The sequence below is a fragment of the Anopheles ziemanni genome, chromosome 3, assembly GCF_943734765.1.
Source record: "Anopheles ziemanni chromosome 3, idAnoZiCoDA_A2_x.2, whole genome shotgun sequence".
Classification (NCBI taxonomy): Eukaryota; Metazoa; Arthropoda; class Insecta; order Diptera; family Culicidae; genus Anopheles; species Anopheles ziemanni.
The window spans coordinates 23,865,052-23,884,392 of NC_080706.1; positions in this window are offsets into that span (position 1 = coordinate 23,865,052).

Sequence of the window (19,341 nt, forward strand, 5' to 3'; positions counted from 1 at the left end):
AAAAAAACTGTATTGCTGCCCAAAAAACAGAGTAAACGCGTGAATTGAAAATCGTATGGATGAAATCGATTCCATCCACCATACCCGTTTCACACTGTCTAGAATCAAACGCACATCATTCGCATACTTATGCTCACCTCGGAAACTAAGCCCCCCCCCCCTCCTCTTCTACCCTCCTCTCTCCTTCTCACACCTCTCCAACGAATAACTGAGGGAAAAGCAACAAAAGTGCTCCATCACTATCTTCCACGTGACGTTAAATTAATTAAAAGCTAATTCGACTTGTCAAGTTCGCGCGCGTTCCATCGTGCGTTCATTTGTGAGTCTTCCAGCCGATAGCAACCAAATTCATCCCGCCACCGTCGACAACGACGGCGACAACGACCGGGATGGCGTGAAAAGTGCGGAAAACTGTAAACAGTGTGCCACGGTTTAGAGCCGCTTGTTGAACGTTACGTCGCCTCGAAATTGGAAATTGGTTTTCCACCGTGCCCCGTAGTATCACTGAATCCACGATAAATAGTGTCTCAACGCCTAGCAGCGTTTCCTACCGCGGCTGCCAAGCGCTTTGCCTATCGCTAGCTGCGAAAGCATCGTTGATAAAGTTTTGATTAAGCAGAGCAAAGCCGAGAGCGTCTCTCCCCACACGCTCCGCGTCCCTAGTAGACACACACACACATACACACTTACATACACACCACTCGTCGGAAGTTGAGGCAACAATGAACAATGTTGTAGTGGTGTTTCGGAAGCAAAACAGGCGCCCGCCGTTTGGGAAGCGTTCTGAACAACTTGAAACTCGGAACCCTCGAACGCTCGTCAGCGCTCGATCAGCGCAGCAACTCGCTGAATTGTTTATGGATCGTTAGGTGTTTAATTGCTTTCCGTTTACTTTTCTTCCCGCTTTTTGCCTGCACCCAGACCCGTTGGGAGAAAGTTTTCCATTTTCCTTCACCAGCGAGTGGGTTGAAAAGTTGAAACGGGCGAGCAAACGGGGGCGCAACACTTTCGATTACTTCCCAAGATCCCATTCTGATTGTTTAATGCTCCAATAATTCATAAACACTGCGCTGGGCAAAGCGTACGGCCTGGCCAAGGGACTGGAACTTCTGGAGCTGGTGGAAATTGATTTCAAGTTCGTGGTTACGCGCTGCTCGTTCCCGGTACACTCTGTTCCCTGACCTTTCGTGGTGCCTCGACCGGAAGAGGCTGCAAGGAAAGATAAATGAAAAGATACTTTTCAACGATATTGTTTTTGGGTTTGGGCTACCAGCGTGGGAACATTAATTATGGTTGTCTATCGGTTGTTGAGAGGGTAAATAGATTGAACTGATGATGATCGGCAAAGCGTGTTTGAACGCGATTCAAACAGCGTCTAATGAAGGTTCCAGAAATATTTTCTTTGCCGTGTATTCAAATATAATTCGCACCACAATTACGTGGCTTTTAAAGCCGTCGCTAAAAAGGTACAGCTTAAATTAAGGAGAAAAAAAAACAATCATATTAAGTTGAGTTTAACGAGCCCGAAAAAATAACCATCTAACGGCAAATTTGCCCCAAAGAAGCTTAAAGAATTAAGCATTTAAAATGATTATTTTTCTCGCCCATCGTCCGTACGATTTTCTTTAAACACTCAAATATCTATACCGCTTGGAACAAAAGCACCATCCCTGCTGGCTGGACATAGATTACCGGCCGGGGCCAGAACGGTCCCGTCATAAGCTTTTATGGCACTTTGTTCGATAGTGTCCGAGTGCCTACGAATTCCAGTTCGACAATGCCACGGCCAGAAAACTCAAACACACACACATCGCCGAAAGCATAGCAAAGACTGCAAAGCAAATTGGTGAATCGAATGAAGCGGACGTAAAGAGAAGGAAGAGAGAGCAAATCACACTACACCTTCACACCGACCTGCCGCTTTTCAAAGGCCATTTTTCCCCGAGTGCACTTCTGGTCAATTTCGCGAATGAAACTTTATTTCCACCATTAAGCCCTTGCACGCCCTGCACTCTGCGGGCGATCTTTCAAAAAGGATTGCTTTTATAATCGCCTTTTTCGGCGCGCTTAATTCGACCCTCCCGGCGGGCTTCAAGTGCGAATAGCAATTTTCCTCCCGCGAAAGAAAAGCTCTGTGGCTCGCCGCCACCGACCTCACTCAAGAATAGCGAACGTTTCTTGCCACAATTTAATTCGACGAAAGAATGAAACTGTCCGAACAGTGCCGATGTGACTTTATCGACAAAGAGTTTGTGCTGGTTTGGTATAATTTGTTGATAACGAATATTTTCAGTAATAAAATTGCTACGTCATTTGGATTCAGTCGAATTTCAGAAGCGTTGAATATTAACGATTTTATTGGGCGTAGATAGAAGACCCAAATAAACGTGTTAAACGTCTGTAAATGTCATACACTAAATGGTTATTTCCATGCCGGTTTCTTTGTGTTTCCCCTTTGTGTTCACTTTATGCACCATCACCAATGAAATGGCAGAATAAATCATTCGAAAGAAACGGAACTTAAATGCCTTCCTGTAATCCACTCGCCGGGGAGAATATTCAAACTTCATTGTTCAAAAATAATTTCACCGTTCCAGTTCCAGCAAGGCGAAATCGCCAAATCACATCCGGAACGAAGCAACGAATGCTGAAGCTGCCATTGCGGTGTTTGGCAGCATATTTGCAATTGTATTTATTCCGCCCGGAGGAAGGGGGTTCACTTTTCTGCAAATAGGAACGAGAGAAGAGAAACCAGCGAACAAGCATTCCAAACAGCTTCATCGATCGTGGCAGACCGTACCTGAGTCTACCGGTACCGGTCTAGAACAAACACGAAATCGGGTTTGTGAAAATCGAACTTCAAGAACGGAGCTTCACTTTTTGTCTACTTCTTCTCCGGCGCTTCTTTTCTTTCTACGGCCGGTAACTTCTCGCGCAAAAAGTCGGTCAACACAGGCGGGCTTTGGCGGAACGGAATCGTTACTGGGGCGAAAATACTTCAAACTACATTCCGACGGCGTTGCAGCGCAGCATCCCGACCGGAGCGGGGCAGGAAACCCCTAAACTGCATAAGATTTTCCGCCAGACAATCATATTTTTGCCAAACCCTCCGAGCGGACAAACAGCCGAGCCTTTGGCGGGGTGGAAGAAAAAAGTGCAAGCCCAGCAGCCCGAAAGGAAACTCCTTCCCGGCGAAGAAGGAATGCCTTCTTACGCTCAAGAGATAGTTCGTTTAGTATTCCTTTGTCGTGCGAGCTTTTCTTTTTGCGGGCTTCGGGAAGACTTTGGGGCGTGCGGTGCGCAGGTGGAGAGCAAGCCCGCGGTTGGACTGATTTTTCTACCATTGCTTTTCCTATCCGATTTTCACCCGGTGGATATTGTTTGTTCGGTGCCCGTACGTCCGGCGTTATTTTTCTCCGTTATTCGGTTTTCCCCGGTCGTGTGTTTCGCCCCCCCCCTCCCCCCCCCCCCCCGCGGTGGCCAGCCGTGAAGGCAGCGCGGGAAGCTTTCCCCAGTATTTTTCCACTTTTATTTACGTTCCCAGCGAGAGAAGAATCGATGATGGTGGAGAAAGGGAAGGGGGGATAAGAATTATGTGACAAAAGATTAAGGCGGCTCACGGTACTCGCAATGACGTTTCGAAGCCAACAGAGGTGGGCAGTCGGATTTGGTGCATGCCAGGGACGTGGCATGATAGTTTAAATTGAAAAAAATATTTCCCCCTTTTCCCTTTATCCTTCTGCTTCACCTTGCGGTCGAAGCGGGACGTGCACAATTTCTGCACTCGTGAGGCAAATCGTGATAGACGTGTCGCATTGGAGGCTTGGGTGATGATTTATGCCTCGCCAAAGTTCTGGGAGGCGCGGCGAAGGGAACCGAGTGAAGGTTCCAACGCGACGACCGAGACAGCCGTGCGTCAGCGGAAAAGCCATTGTTTACCTTCTCAAATATCAATTTCGCCTTGCTGATGCGCCACCAGTCCGACGATGCATGCACCATTTGGTGCCGATTCACGATTTCCAAGAATCCAACCCCCCCACTCTTCCCGGTGGATGTGAAGAATGCAATCTTCCCACGAATGTGGGCGATGGTTTTGGTGGGCTCTTTTGTTTCCGAAAATCACTCTCCATCAACTTCAACCTCAAACAAACACATTAAAATCCCCGGTGGTATTCGAATGGCAGTGGGTTCCCGGGGCGAACGAAGGGACGGAAAGGATTTGAAACCGTTCGTGTTCCTTTCTTTTCTTTTCCCTCCCCAAACGAGCTGCTCGTTCTCAAAACGAGCTGCGAATTGCAACGGTGCTACGGATGGAGTATTATTTTCCTGCCTCCGAAGCTGCACCCGCTCCACCCGGGCCGAGCCACAGCCCGCACGGAAATCCCATCATAATTTGCGCAATCGCACGGGTGATTGGTTCGGCTTCGGGAAGACGCTGGGAGAGTTCCCCGCCCGCCTGGGTAATTGAATTATCAACATAATTCTGCATCCCCATGTTTTCCCGGTGGGACCCAACTGGCCACCGGGGAAGCGAAAACAAACTACTCGGATGCAGAGCAATGCAAAAAAAGGGAAAGAAAACCCAACGGAGAGGAAAAAAAAGCAACGCTTTCCAAACTTTGGCTTTTCGGTTGGCAGAGAAAATTGAGAAGAAATTCCCTCCGGCGTCCAACCCCACTGTGTGTGTGTGTATGTGTGACGGCGTGTGGCACTCTTATTGCGAACCCTTTGCACTTTCCACGCAACCTGCGAACCTTCCCCCACCGCCCCCGGCGGGTGCGCCTCGGTGGCCGAAGGATTAAGTTTCAAAGTTTTCCAGCTGGTACACATTTTCCGAATCCATTCGCAAAACGCCAAACTTGAGCACCATTGCCAACTGATGAGGATTTTATTATTTTTCTCGGCATCCGTTTCCATTTGTCCTTTTTTTTTAAGTTGTTTGAAAATTTTGCTTGCTTCCCTACTTTCCGAAAGGCCGTAATCTGTCACGCCTTCGGCCACCCCACGTCAACAGTCTAATATTGCATTTCGTTCGTTCGTTTCAGCAGTTTCATTTTTTCCCCCTTATCACATCCCCGCGAGCACTTTTGCCGAGTGGTGCTGATACTTTGTTTAACTTTTTCGACTTATTCGTTTCCATTTTTGTCTACTTTTCTTCTCTACACAAATGCGTTCATATTTCACCTATTTATACAGAGCGGAGATGCGGATTAACCCTTTCGGTGAGTAAACGGGTGATACACAAGCTAGAGAAAACATAGAAAAAAAATACCCAAGACATGAAACAAAACCCGACCGGCACACCAAAAACAAGCGAAACTGAACTCGGTGCCAAATAGACCGAAATGAGCAAATGTTTGCCAAGCTTCTGAAACGACAACGCCGGGAACGACGTGTGAAAATCTTTTTCGCCAATATTTATTTTTACCGAGGCGTCCATCTGCTCGCTGGGGGTCCGGTGAGCTGGAAATGTCAAGTTTAGAGTCAAAATATAAAAAAAACAAGCAAAGCAAATGGCTGGGAAATGGTTTCGTTCCTGCGAAATTCATTGCCACTCTATAGTGAAGCGCCTCATGGAGTGATTAGGATTAACACCAAGCAAAGAGTAACAAGCGCAGAAACGTTGCGGAATATAGAGGAAAGTAGGGTTATATGCACCGGTGGGGTATAATTTAAACAGAACTCACAGATAATTTATTCAAGTTCATGCATTTACACAATTGTATACATGGAAGACATCTGATTAATCTTCTCAACAATGACAACAACAGTAAGATAAATTGATCAGCATATTTAGCTAACCGACATTGCATATCAAGTCTTGAAAAGAAACAAATCGTTTACCATTTTGACGTTTTGTTGTTGTTTTATGCCGATGAAAATCATCTCAAAGAATGGAGGTGGACTAAGAAATCAATTGAATTTTTTTTTTACTGATGAACTCCAATTTGGTTGTACGCGTGAGGGATGCATATTGTCCCAACATCCTCTACCTTCGAGGACGATGATGAGGCTGATGACTAAATGTTTCCTCCACCTTACGGTGTCGAAGCGCGTAAGAAAATCAAAAATATGTACCGTGAGTTGTTGAGTTTTCGTTATTTTATTTTTTTTTTAATACAGCTCAACCGTGATTGATCATTTTCTTCCACCCATCCATCCATCGTGACGAAAGAAAAGGGTTTTCCGGGGCGAGCAAAGCGCTTTGGCGTGCTCTTGTGAGCCGATGAGCCGGAAAAAAGAATAATCTCCTGGCGCGAACAAACACGCGCGACTACAAACACAAACTTGCACGCGGTGAGCAGACTCAGGTGAGCTGGGAAATGAAGCACCGTTCGGCAGCGAAACTGGAGCGAGAGTTTGCTCATCCAGCGAGCCGGTTTTGTTAATCCTCTATGGAAATATTAGCTTTGGACGCGGGTGTGATCCACCGTGCGCTGCGTGAGGGCAACAATGCCAACCTCAGTGCAGGGAGAAGAAGGGTTTCCTACCTCCTTCGGGAAGGAAACTTCATCACTTCATTTTCATCCTTGAAATGCCATTGCCAACCAAAACAAACGCATCCGTCCAGTGACGCGAGCCAAAACCCTACTGGAACGGAACTGCAAACAAACGGACGGGCACGAAAAATCGAACGAAAATGAAAACAAAAATCCGTGCCGAGAAAAGTCAACAAATCAACGCACGAAAAATAGCACACCGGCACCGGGCTATTGATGAATTTTAATGCCACAAAATCATAACTAACGCGCATTGAGCTAAAACAAAGGACCCGGCCGCGACCAGGGAACGGAAATCGAAATTTGCAAAATGTCTATACCTCAAGCCGAGCTTCGGTTACTCTATGCAGCCTACCGGGAATACCTCAATAAAATAGCAACATATAGAGAACGGAAAACAAAAACAAAACAAACCCTAACCCAAACACCATAGCCCTGCGCATTTGGGATTGGGTTGGACGGTATGTATTTTGTTTTAGGATTATCCACTATCCCGGTAGTCTGGCTAGAGAGGTGGATCTTTTATGAACGAACCATAATGTGGCGCCCGTGGAAACCTCCCCGGGGGAGTAAGTAGATCATCAGAAGGGACAGAGAAAGAGAGAGAAAGAGGGAGGAGTAGCTGGGATATTGAGTATTTTCTATTTAACGGCAAACGGTAAGTCTGCAAGCGACGGGTCTGTGATGTGAATTTGGGAACCAAACCAGATACACAGGAGTATAAATAGAACGGGTAAAATAAATACATCGTGATCGGGAAAAATTTTGAACGAAAATTCACGTTGGCGAAACGTGGATTCACAATGCAAATCGCAACATCATGAAGGATTTATACATTTATATAGAAATACAAAATATGAAAACAGAGCTACATGAACTCTTACACAATGTCTAAGGATAGCCACTCTCAGCTCGGAGAAACATTATTAAATTATTGTGTATGTCGTCGAAAAATATATTGAAAAAAGTTGATTTTGTACACGTTTTCCTCGAAACACACATATCACAAACTTATTCATTTTTAAAAAAAGACATAAAACCTCGCCGCTTGAAGCGACTGATAAACTAAAACATTAGAAAAGGACTCACTTCGTTTGGGGTAGATGTCGTAAAACATTTTCCGAAGGCATACCGTAACAAACAAATGCCCACCGCAACATTGCCCAAGCTTTAACCGTAGGCAACCGTACGGACATTATTAATTAGCCAAAGGTATCGCAGTCCTGAGCAAATAAACCATTTCATCATTCCATCGAATTGGAATGGAAGCTGGAAGTTTGTTGGACCCAAAATGGGCGTCGAAGAGGCAGTTCGCTTCAAAAGGCCAAAATGAGAGCTGCGCTTTAATTAACTCGACGACAAACGCTCCAACCCTGACGTGCTCCGTGTTGTGTCACGTAACGTCGGTCCGGCTCGTGAAGATCGAAAAAGAAACTAACCTTGTGGCTAGATGTACGTGGGGAAGTAATTAAACGTGCGTATGTAATATGCATATGGTACACGCTTATGCTAGAACTGGCCATCAAAAATCCACCACCGGAAGCAGCCATCGACCATCGGAAAGGTACACCGATTCACCGTTGGTCTGGCCGATCCTCTGATTTACCCCATCCGAGGGTCTGGGGGTCAAGTACCGGTGGTGGCGCTCTGATTAAGCTACTTAACTACAAGTGAATCCAATCCTGTCGTCCCTCCCGTGTTGGGGTAAAGCCTCGGTACGCACCGCGAGTGGCCGCCAACCCCTTGGAGCGTTATTTAATTAAAAACTTTCACCATTAAATTATCCAATGTCAATCATGCATCGGAGTTGCGGTTGCGGCCACCCGCATCCGTCCGAGGGCTTCCGGTCGGTGAGGGTAATCGGATAACCAGGTTCAACGGGGGTTGATTTCGTTGGAAGGGAAAAAGTATAATATGTCGAACTGAAAGCGCCCTTCCCCACATCAAAACAACCCTGCGATGAAACCAAATTCACCAAAAGAGAGAGAGAGTGAGCTTTGATTCACCGAAAAGCCAATCGTGTGTCGGTGAAAGTTTTGATTTTCTTTTTTAACTGACAGCGAAAGGTTAATCCCGCGCTAGCTCGCTGTAACCGCAATGATTACAAAAGGGATCCTATGTACGCGAAGGCACTGGATGTTGTTACAAAATCTCTTCACCACAAAAAGTTCACGCCTGGAACAGCCCTCCATTTCGGGGAGTCACCTTTGCCGGGCCTTTTCTACCCGGCTTCAAGTGCAACGTTTCGTTTTCGCCATCGCCGAATCAGCAGCGACGAGTGCTAGGTTTTCCCAAGGAAAACGCAATAGTTTGTACCCGGGCAGGAAGAGGGCAAGTTGGCCAAGAAGATGTTCAACCTTGTTGGCCCATAATTTTGGGGAATCCGAGTCAGGGTTAAGGGACAGATAAAAGCACCCAACCCAGTGGATAACCTTTTCCGTGGGTGAGTGTGGGGAGGGTGAAGGAAAGCATTCGTACATTTTCTCCGGGACTTCAGGTAACAAGCGATTCCCATTGGCCGTTCGTACGAGGAAGCCAACTATAATAAAAATAAACCTTTACTGCAAATGCCCACCGTGTGCCATCTACTTATCGCTTGAGCGGAAACTTTCACCAGGTTTCCACCGCCGGTTCTCTGCGTCCACGATCGTCGCCGATAGTGGAACTTGCCGCCGGTTCAAGCAATTGTACCTGGGTGGGAAAACCTACTCATAAGCGCACACAACACAATCCTTTTTGCCCCAAACGACAGGGGAGTGGTGTTCGGTCGAACGGGACCTCCGAGACGGGATGAAGATGTTCACGGAAAAGTCAACATCTTCCCAGACCTCACTCCCTCACAACCCCTCCCGCTGGATACAACCACTTGGAACGCCCGGACCCCCGGAACAGTGGGGAAAACTTCGCCGCTAAACCTTACTGTTGTTCCGCACGTGGGGACTCCGCTGCTCGGTTGGTCGTTTAGAAGGTGAACTTTTGAACTTTTGGCTCTTCGACGTTTTGCCAAACCGGGTGTGTGTGTGTTTTCACCAAAAGTGGTAGTTTCGAGCGTTCCGGCTCACCGCCCACGCGGGGCCACCTTTCCGGGAGCGAGAACTAAGGGATTCCTAATCCTCGCGCAAACCACTGGACCATCCCGACCGACTACCTTGCGGAAGGAAGGCGCACGAACAACTTAAAGACGCTCGTTTGCTTTTCGACCATAAAGGATACGATTTGAGAGTTCCGCCGATCCCCTGGCCCGGGTTTGAGATAGTTTTGGGTGCGGTCTATCTGAAGCATTCTTCCGAGAAATAATTTAGAGGACGCTTCACCGCACCCACACACACACAAAGAAGGTGGAGGGAAATGGGAAACTACGTTTCGGTATGCAAACAACTGTTAGAGTAGCTACGAGCAAATGCTGGAACGCTTAAAATTGCTTCGAAAAACTGAGTAGGAATTATTGAAAATATTAAATGTTGCATTCCACAAAAGACTCGTCCCCTCCGCTTTACCTTCACATACGTGGCTGGCACATTGTAGTGTATAAAAGCAATAAAAAAATGTTAAAGCAATATCACAGCGATCGAGATCGAAGGTTCGATGAAAATCTCCGCTAGCGCATCGTCGCATCATACCATGGCCACTGCATTAGAAGCATTTCCTTGCACACATACGGTTGGCGCAACGGCACGGGGGCGAAAATTCCAAACATCAACCAATAACGTGTCTCAATGCAAGTATTTGCAATATTATGGCTCGGTGGAATAGCATTCTGCACACTTGCATTGTATCCTTTAAGCGCAACCGGAGCTATCGCACACTTTTTAGCTAGCGTCATTTTATTTTTATTTTCTGTCTCTTCCTTTGGCAGAAAAATGTTTCCTCCGGTTTTTTTTCTCCCTGAAACATTCCCCAAAACTCACAAACTGTTTTGTAAAAAGAAATTTGAAAAAATGTAACAGAATAAACCAACCCATGGAGGGATGTGGAACGGAACGACACGGAAAATAAAGGCATCGGGACACGGGGGAACCCATCCATGGTTGAGCAGGACCAGGTTGTGGTGAGGCCGGGAGGTGGAGGGGGGAGGGCGAAACCGAAGCAGCGAATCCTTTTCCACGATGGAAAGGAAATTACCTCATCTATCTTGTGAAGTGAAACCACTTTAAAAACTATGCGCCTCGGTTCCGTGCCTGGTTCGGAATCCTGCCTCCGACGGGCCCGGATTTCGCTGGCTGCTCGTGGTTTTTCCTCCCTTCCCTCCCCATCCCCATTTTCGGTTACCACACACACAAATCCCAGCACCCCCCATCCGATGTGGTGTTTTCTTTCTCTCTCTCTCTCTCCATTTTAACCGTGCAACGAAAAGCTGCATTACTCCCTGGTACTGGCACCGGATTTTCCACCCCGCATCGTTGCGTTTGGTAAAAGTATTTTCTTCCCCACGCTACTACCCGGTTCCACACCGTTCCCAAGCCGCGCTGTATCACTTGCACATCACCGAAAGTCTTGCTAGACAAATGTCGAGTTTTCCACCTGCATCCCATATGGTCGTGGCGTGCGGGCGTCCAGAGCTACCATGCCCGGTGATGCCAGAACTTGCCACCGGTAGTGAACCATCTTACCAGTGTTTTCGTAGGGGAGAAAAGGAAGCGGATGAGGTTTAAGAAAACCCACAGGAGAAATTTTCTGCACACTTTACACCCGCCATTTACACAGCCACTGACTTCTTAAGTAAACGAACGGTTTATCTTGGAACGATATATTTATATACATTCGGCTTTTATGTTCGTTTTACTAGGCACACACACACACACACACACAACCGCCATCCATGTCGATATGGATGCATATCGGAGGGTAATATTATTGCCGAGTGAACCATAACGATGGAGCCAACTGCGACCGAATCGTGGCGGAATGTTTCACGGTGCATAATGATGTGTTATCTACCGGAGTCGATCTAGTCGAACTCGTTTTCGAGCCATTCAGACATTGTAAACGCAACGGTTATCCGGAACCCTTTCGGCGGATCGGTCGCAAAAGAAATAGGAAGCCCTTTCTTATGCGCTTCCATTTCGGTCGCCAAATATCCCGACCATGCCTCATTCAAGTGCTCGGGGGAAAACGTATCTCCCGAAGAACGAAACTGTCCCGGAGATAATGCATGAATATTGCAGTGAATCTCGCTTTCCCGTTGATGGAGCTTATCATACGAGAGGTACGGCAAGGGCAAGGGGGGACACTCGGGAAGAAATTTTAAGCTTCAATCCATCCAAGCTTTTGATATAAACTCAGGTGTGAGTAATATCTCGTCCCTCGGGAGGAAAAACGGTTGGGTGTGCAAGGCAGGCAACGAGGAAATGCGCCTAAACGGGACACAAAACGAATAGCAATCATGAGTGAACAAATAGAACGGTAAAATAAAACAGACGCACACACACACACATACACATACATGCCGAGGGAAATGTTCGAGATGTTGAAGATGTGGAAATGTCGGATTGAAAGCAGCGTTCCGATAACAAAACCGGGGGAAATTTGACTCGACCACAGCTTCAGCAGCCGTGCCAGCGCTTCACACTTTTCCCCTTCGAACCAATTTGAAGACGAGAAGGGGGAGATGTAAAAGAAAACAACAGGAAGAGAAAAGATCTTCCACCGTCTCCCTTCCCCCATCCCAGTGGGGGGGTGGAAACGATTTGTTAGCAATTTTGAATGATGTCGAAAACCACGGAGCATGGGGATGTAAATACCACAGAATTGATTCGCTGGAAATGCTTGCGAATGCGACGCCAGCCATCGCTGGCACTGCTCGCGGGCGCTCCTTTTTTATCGCAGCTTCAGCATCTCGGATGTGTAGTTGGGTGTGTTTGTGTGTATTTGTCGGGTAGGGTGTGGAATGTGGTTATTTGAATTGTAAATCTAGCGAATGATTGGTTTCTTAGCGAGCGAACGGAACGATTACGGTTACACATGAGCGCGATAAGGGAGGAAAGATAAAATAAAAACCGTAAAATAGATGAGGCTCAAAAATCATGCTTTCCCTCGCTTGATCGCAGCCCTTGGGAGGGTATGCGAGTTGAGACAAGCAATAGAGGAGAAATAAATGTACAAAAGCCTTCCACCTATCCGTATATTTTCTTTTAAATTTTTTTTTTTGAGTTTGTTACCACAGTGAAATAAGGACGAGATTCTTTCTTCCTGGCTGTTGATCGATGATGCGATGGAGGATACGCTAATTTGGAAAACGTTCGTGATCGAGAGCCACAAAGCGGTTTTGGTTCAATTTGTAAAAGAACGCAACAGAGATGAACGGAAGCTGCGATTTAAATCGAATCGAACGTTGCATTCCAATGGTAAACCGGAAACATTTGAGAATACGGATAGTGAAATGAAAAGTCACTTTCATTATACTGAATATGAGAAAAATTACTGTGTGTATGTTTATACGTCATTAAACATGGCTACGTAATTCTCGTCATAACACCGACGACAATTTCAAACCATTCATTGATAATGTTAAACTATTTTGAAAAATGCACGAAAATGTTCAAATGATAAAAAAAACTCTCGAACAAAATAAGTTCTACCGTATCAGTTTTGTCTGGGAAACTTTTGCATTGCGGCAGTTCGAACTCTTAGCTAGATAAGTTTCAATTAAATAAATGCTATTGACAATACCCCAAAGTCTCGAATGTAATCGATAAATCCCTTTGAAGATATATTTTAATAAAGAGAAGTTACGGTATTACTATAAACGTACTCATATGAAAAAGAACGTTAACCTCCTTAACAGCTCTCGAATGAATTATATAACTCCCATTCTGCGGCAGCTTTATCCCAAAAGCTGCCCATTATCCCACATCACGGACCGACCCCCTTAAACAGACAGACAACAAGTGCCGTGAGAAATGGTTTAATTACTGATAAGCTTTCCCTGTAGGTCCGTATTTCCCCCTTTTTTTTTCTTCGTTCTTTTTAATTTCCTCCGGCCAGTTCCAATAAGGCAACGATCACCGACGGGCCGTGGGTTTTAACATGATTAAGCTACAAAATGTATCACCCTGGACGGGTCTCGGGCCTCTGTCTGACCTTTTACAAACGGCACCCTTTATTTACGTTACCACCCACGCCCTGACCACCCGCTCCTATCCCGTCCTGCAGATAGTTGATGCATTATGCATAAATTTTAATTCATTTACGTTCAGATCCATTATGTGTCTGTATTTGCACTTTCCACCCTTCGATGGCCGTTTCGTTCGAAAATCCCATTCAAATCCAGCTCCGTGTGGGTATTTCCGGGGTTTCGAGTTTTTTTTTAATGTGCTCGGAAAACAGGGCGGGAAATGTGGGCCGACCTAGGGGGGGTGCGCAAGAAGACGAAGGGTTCTCAATGGCTATCGTTACAAGCATTGGTTCCGTGCAGGAGTGCACTGAACAAACTGCCCTGCACTATGACAGGATGTGGAATTTTCCGATTCGCTCCTCACGCTATGCACTTTATCTGCTTTGGGAAAATGGGGTTTTTTTGGAGTGTTAATGTGATGAATACAAATATTTATCAAAAGCTCTATTTATGTAAAATGTGAACAAAATAATTGTTTTTATTTGAAAGGAAAAATTGATAATTCAATAAAAAATTAACTCGATGAATCCTGTATTAGAAAAACTATTAATTTAAACTATTAATTTTAACAATTAAACTACTGCTGATGATAACGATACGTAAATTATGCTCACTTATGAACAAATGGTAACTATTAATACAAAGTTACAACGTCCGAAACATTATCCTCGGTCGTGCCACTGTGCCGTAATGATTTCCAAATTGCTCCAGCGCAAAGCTTGCACATCGAACCCCCAATTGACCCGGCCGACGGCAGGACAACCCCTTTTTTTAAACATTCTATCTCACTGCCCACGGGTTGCACATGAAGTAGTAATAAAAAAAATCCCCCAGTATGGAATGATCGATAGCTGCTGAACCTCCAGCGATGGTTCCGTTATTCGCCCGCAATGAAACGGACGGACAACTGGTACACTCAATTGCACCAGCATAAAAGCGCCAGCTTCGCCTATTGAGCGGGCGAAATGGGACGGAATTGTCATTACCGAGCATAAATGTATTAAAGCCGAAATCCCAACTGCCGGTGCAATACGGTGCAATATGCACGGACGAAGGATGGTTTTCCAAATTCCACTGAAACTGCATCAGAAGCTGACGGGCGCGAATGTGAAAGGTAGCCTTCGCTTAAAATTCGGTTAGGGGACCAGCGGCGGAAAGAGGAGATACGTCCGCGACTGTCGAGCCTGTCCTTCGGAAAGGTTAAATCCCTTCGATGACGTCATAATTTGCACGACAGTAAGGCCACGTTCGGCCATTAATCCAGCCGAGAAATTCCCCGCTGTCAGTGGATATAAACTGCATGTTTCGTACATAGCCCCGATAGGATTGTTTAGTGTAAAATAATCGATACGGGAAACGGTAAATCCTGTTCGATCGCCTCACCATTTACCACCCCTCCGTTTAAGGGGGACTGCTCCGAATGGCTGGGGGAAAGCAAGAAAACGCGCAACCTTCCGAAACATTGCTGCAGCCAGTACTATCAACAGCTAAATGAATTATCAACTTCCCAACTCGGTTTCGACATCGAGCCGGATCGAGTAGAGATTACTTAATTTTGAATCAATTACGCTCGGGCTAATCCGATGAAATCGGCACAAATGACCTCCGCGGGGCGAATTGCGATGCGTAACGGTCGGTGTTCGAAAATTTCCAGCCTTCCGTCAAGATTCCAAAACCGCTCTGTCACAAATATTGTGGAAATTGTGAACATCGAATGGTTGTAAGATTTTTTCCAATTTTTACTAAAATAAAGCTTTTGCTTAGTGTAACACATTTTGTTGTTCTAAATTATTCTAATTTGTATAATTCAAAACAATAATATACTTAGCAGCTTATAATATACTTATTAAAATTAGAAAATGTTAGCACTAACTCTTATCGTTACGAATTATTCTATAAATTAACAAAATTATACCCTTAACTGACCCGGTGCTCCATAATCTATTACCTATTCTGTACACAATAAAACTGCTCTTCTAAACCCGGAAACTTTCAGCCGACATTGCACGCGATTCAATCCCGTGGCAAAACTTTTCATTCTGCACTCTTTCCGGCAAAATCCTTTGATCTGCCCGGAACAGATTGGCTAATTAAATCAGCTCACACTGTCTTCGGACGTGATCCACTTCGCAAACTAAGTTCCGCCCTCGTTCATCTCAAGACCGGACCGATTATCTCGTCCCGGGCATATTAGCTCCGGCGCGTATCCGCAGCCTCCGTCCACCTCGGTTGCAGTTCATTATGTTTCGATTATGTTTTCTTTGTTTTTGTTTCCACCGCCGGCCGAGGTGCCCACCAGCGCGGTGTGTTTGTGTGTGTGTGTGTGTGGGTACTTGCTTAGGGCAAGTGAATCGGGAAAAGCTTTTCCCGATGCCAACGACGTGCGGCAAAAGTTGCTCCTTTCCGGACCGAAACCAACAACTGGTGGTTTTTCCGGGCTCGCGATGTTTCCGTGCGTATTTTCTCTTTATAGAAATTTTTCCTCCTTCCCCCCTCGTCTCGTCCGCAGGGTTTCCATTCAACTTTTTTTCTGGCCTTATTCTCTGAATCGGGATTCGATAAGTTGTTCCACCTGCAGCCTAGGCTTCCTTCCTTATCCAAGCTCGAGCTGCCCTTCGGTGAGTAACTTGTTGTCCGATCGAAAACACCTTCTCGTACACACAGACGCACTCACACACACAAACACACACACATACACAACTTTTACGCCACTTTCCACAAGCGGCTCGTCTCGCCTTGAGTTAAAATGCACATACTTTCAATGTATTTTTTCATGCTCGTTTCTTTCCTTTTTCCCCGTTTTCCGCTTGAAGCACAAACTGCCCTACATTTTTCCAACCGAAGTTGAATTGCCAATTGCTACGATGTTTTCTTTTCCTCACCCATCGCTAGCCAGGCTCTAACACACACATACACATACACAGCCATCTACCTTCCTTGTGTCCTATTTGTGGTTGGCATTTTTCCCACGCCGCAGCAGGTTCGGAACTTCATGAGTTTGGTTTGGGGGGAGAGAGATGGGGTAGAAAAAAGTTTCCGGTGCTCGGAAAGTGCTTAAACTTTGATTGGAAGTTAATCGGCGGCTTAAACGGATCAGGCGCTCCGGCGCCGGGGCGAAACCAGGGCCCGTCTAGAGTTAGAGCACGACCGTATCGGAAGTATCGGCTTCGAACTATTACGAACGAACCACACTCGCACCCTGCGGTACGGGCCCCGTGGCCACGGGCGAACGTTCCGGACGGTTTCGCGAAGCAAAACCACCAAAGATCAAGGAAAGTGGAGATCAAAGCCTCGCTGCAGTGCCCTCAGGTGGTGGCGGAAGGGAAATGGGGGAGGGGCGGTGCCGGTGCACGGTGCGTGACTGTACTTGACCCACGCACCACCGTGTCGGAACGTCGTGGAAGTGGATTAGGGAATATTCTATTAATGAAGATTTTTTTTCTCCTCCGCCTTTCTACACACTTACAGCTGGGCTTCCAGCTGGGCAGGAGCGTCCTTGGGCGCTGATTTCCCTTTTTATGCTGATTGAATCATTACCGGATGGCTTTTTCGCGCCGGAATCGGAAAGTTTCATAATTTTATTAGCCGTCTGCCAAAATCTCTGCATCTTTCCTAATTTCCCGGCATAGTTTCACAGCTGTCCGAACATTTTGGCTACTTATCGGCGAAATTAACGTCTATTTGTTGCTCGATTTGGCAGAAGGACGATTCCATGGCTTAAGAACCCTACGTCATTCAGGTGCCACTAATGCCTTTCGAGAAGGTCAGAATTATGTTTTCCAAAAAAAATCCGTCCGAAAAGGAACGGATGTCCACTGTATGACCTTTTTCAAAATGATATTTTCACCTTCCAGTTAAGACTAACGATATTTTTAGATTGAATTTTCGGTTTCAATGTCGATTGATTTGATTTAACTTAGCTAATAAATAAAGCTGCCCAATTTGTTTGTCTTCTTCTTCTTGGCGTAACGACCTCTTGGTCATGCCTGCCCGTTAAGGGCTTACGAGACTTGTTTCCCTGTTGTACGTGGATAGTCAGTCCTCTCGTACAGGGGAGGGTCCGGTCTCGGTTGGGATTCGAACCCACGCCATCGAGGTGGTGAGCCCCGGCGCTCATGGGTCGATTTTCTAACCGGCGCTACCGCTCGGCTGTCGCGCACCCCCAATTTATTTGTATATATGTCAATGTTTACTTTTTTGTTCAGGTTTAGTAGTCATAAATTAACTTAAGTTTCTTATCAATAATTACACTTATCTACGGCTCAACATTGAAAATTTACATTTCTAATAAACATTAACCTGAACTCAAACTACAAGTAGGCAAAGGTTAAACTATTCAATTACGATTGTGAAAAAAGACAATCTTTAAAGATTTTGTTTACAATTTCTAATCCTAGTCGTTTATTTTAAGTAGTTTTTTCTACCTTTCCTTATTTTTAATATTTGTTTTAGTTCATAAAGTTTAGTGTCATCTTCTTTGTTGCAAACGCATGCACGATGGCAAATGTTTTCCAGCCCATGCGTGCTTTCTTTACCGGTTCCCTGCACTCTTACCAAACAAAGTATCTTCATCTATGATTCTTTTTCAGGAGAAACCCACCGTCGAAGCATTCGCACTGCCAATAAACGCCAATTGGCGAATAAATCCACCGACTTGATCGATCGCCCGATCGCCCTCGGGTGACGTGTCCTCTGGGCGACCTCCGGAAACGCCGGGAGCCGGCTAGGTCGATTTGCATCGATTAAACAAGGAAAGGTGTCGACGCGAGCACCGATACGTGTCTGCCACGCACGATCCGAACCCACCGGGATTTTATTTTCCCAGCCCACGGTGAAAAGCGCAGGAATCAAACCGAACGGCACTGTGCGTAGGGAGTTTTCAACGTCTGGTCGCGATGGATGGCGTTTGATACGTTTTTCGTGGACCCGGTCGAACATACAGCGTGTAGTCCCCACACACACACACACAGACAGTCAACATCGTGGGAGACAAATAGGGCTTCATTAACGATAGGCCAGGATCCCGCAGCTCACCGGCGAGGTAATGCAGAATGGCATTTTTCTTTCCCGTCGGCAACGGTGTCCTTCTTGAAATGCACGATGGATTCGAATCCAAGTCTAATTTACCGTGACTGGCTCGGCCGGCGGTGACGGCGACTGCGTCCAAAAACTGAAGGTCCTTCGAGAGCCTGTACCACCCTGGACTGTTGGCACCTGCCGTGTACGGTTCACCAGTTCCACGAAAAGCCAGCATTGATCGTCGTGGGAAATCGCGAAAAGGGCGCCGTTTGTCGTTCGTTCTTTCATTCCCGCTGATTGTTGCTGCTTCGACAAGACTCTATTTGTCTGAGCCGCGCCGAGTAAATGGGCCAAATTGGAGGATTTTCCCGGAGCTGGCGGCTGGCGCGACCATCACGCGATGTCGTGATTTATTGCCACCGTTGGGTGGTTGGACGAACACAAAAAAAAACAAGCTGGAATCAAATTCGTTCCCACCGCTCACAGCGCTCCCGTTTCAGCGAACCGTCGGAAACCGTGGCGCTCTTTACCTTTCCAAGGTCCCGGATCGTGCTGGACTGAGCTGGCCAAACTAGCTAAAGCTGCGTCCTTCAACCAACGCCCGGACCCTACGCTCAACCTGGTCAGATTATCATTTATCAAATGACATTTCCATCCCTCTCTTTTAATGGACCGACGGGGCTCGGATAGCGGACTGGTCGTTGGTCT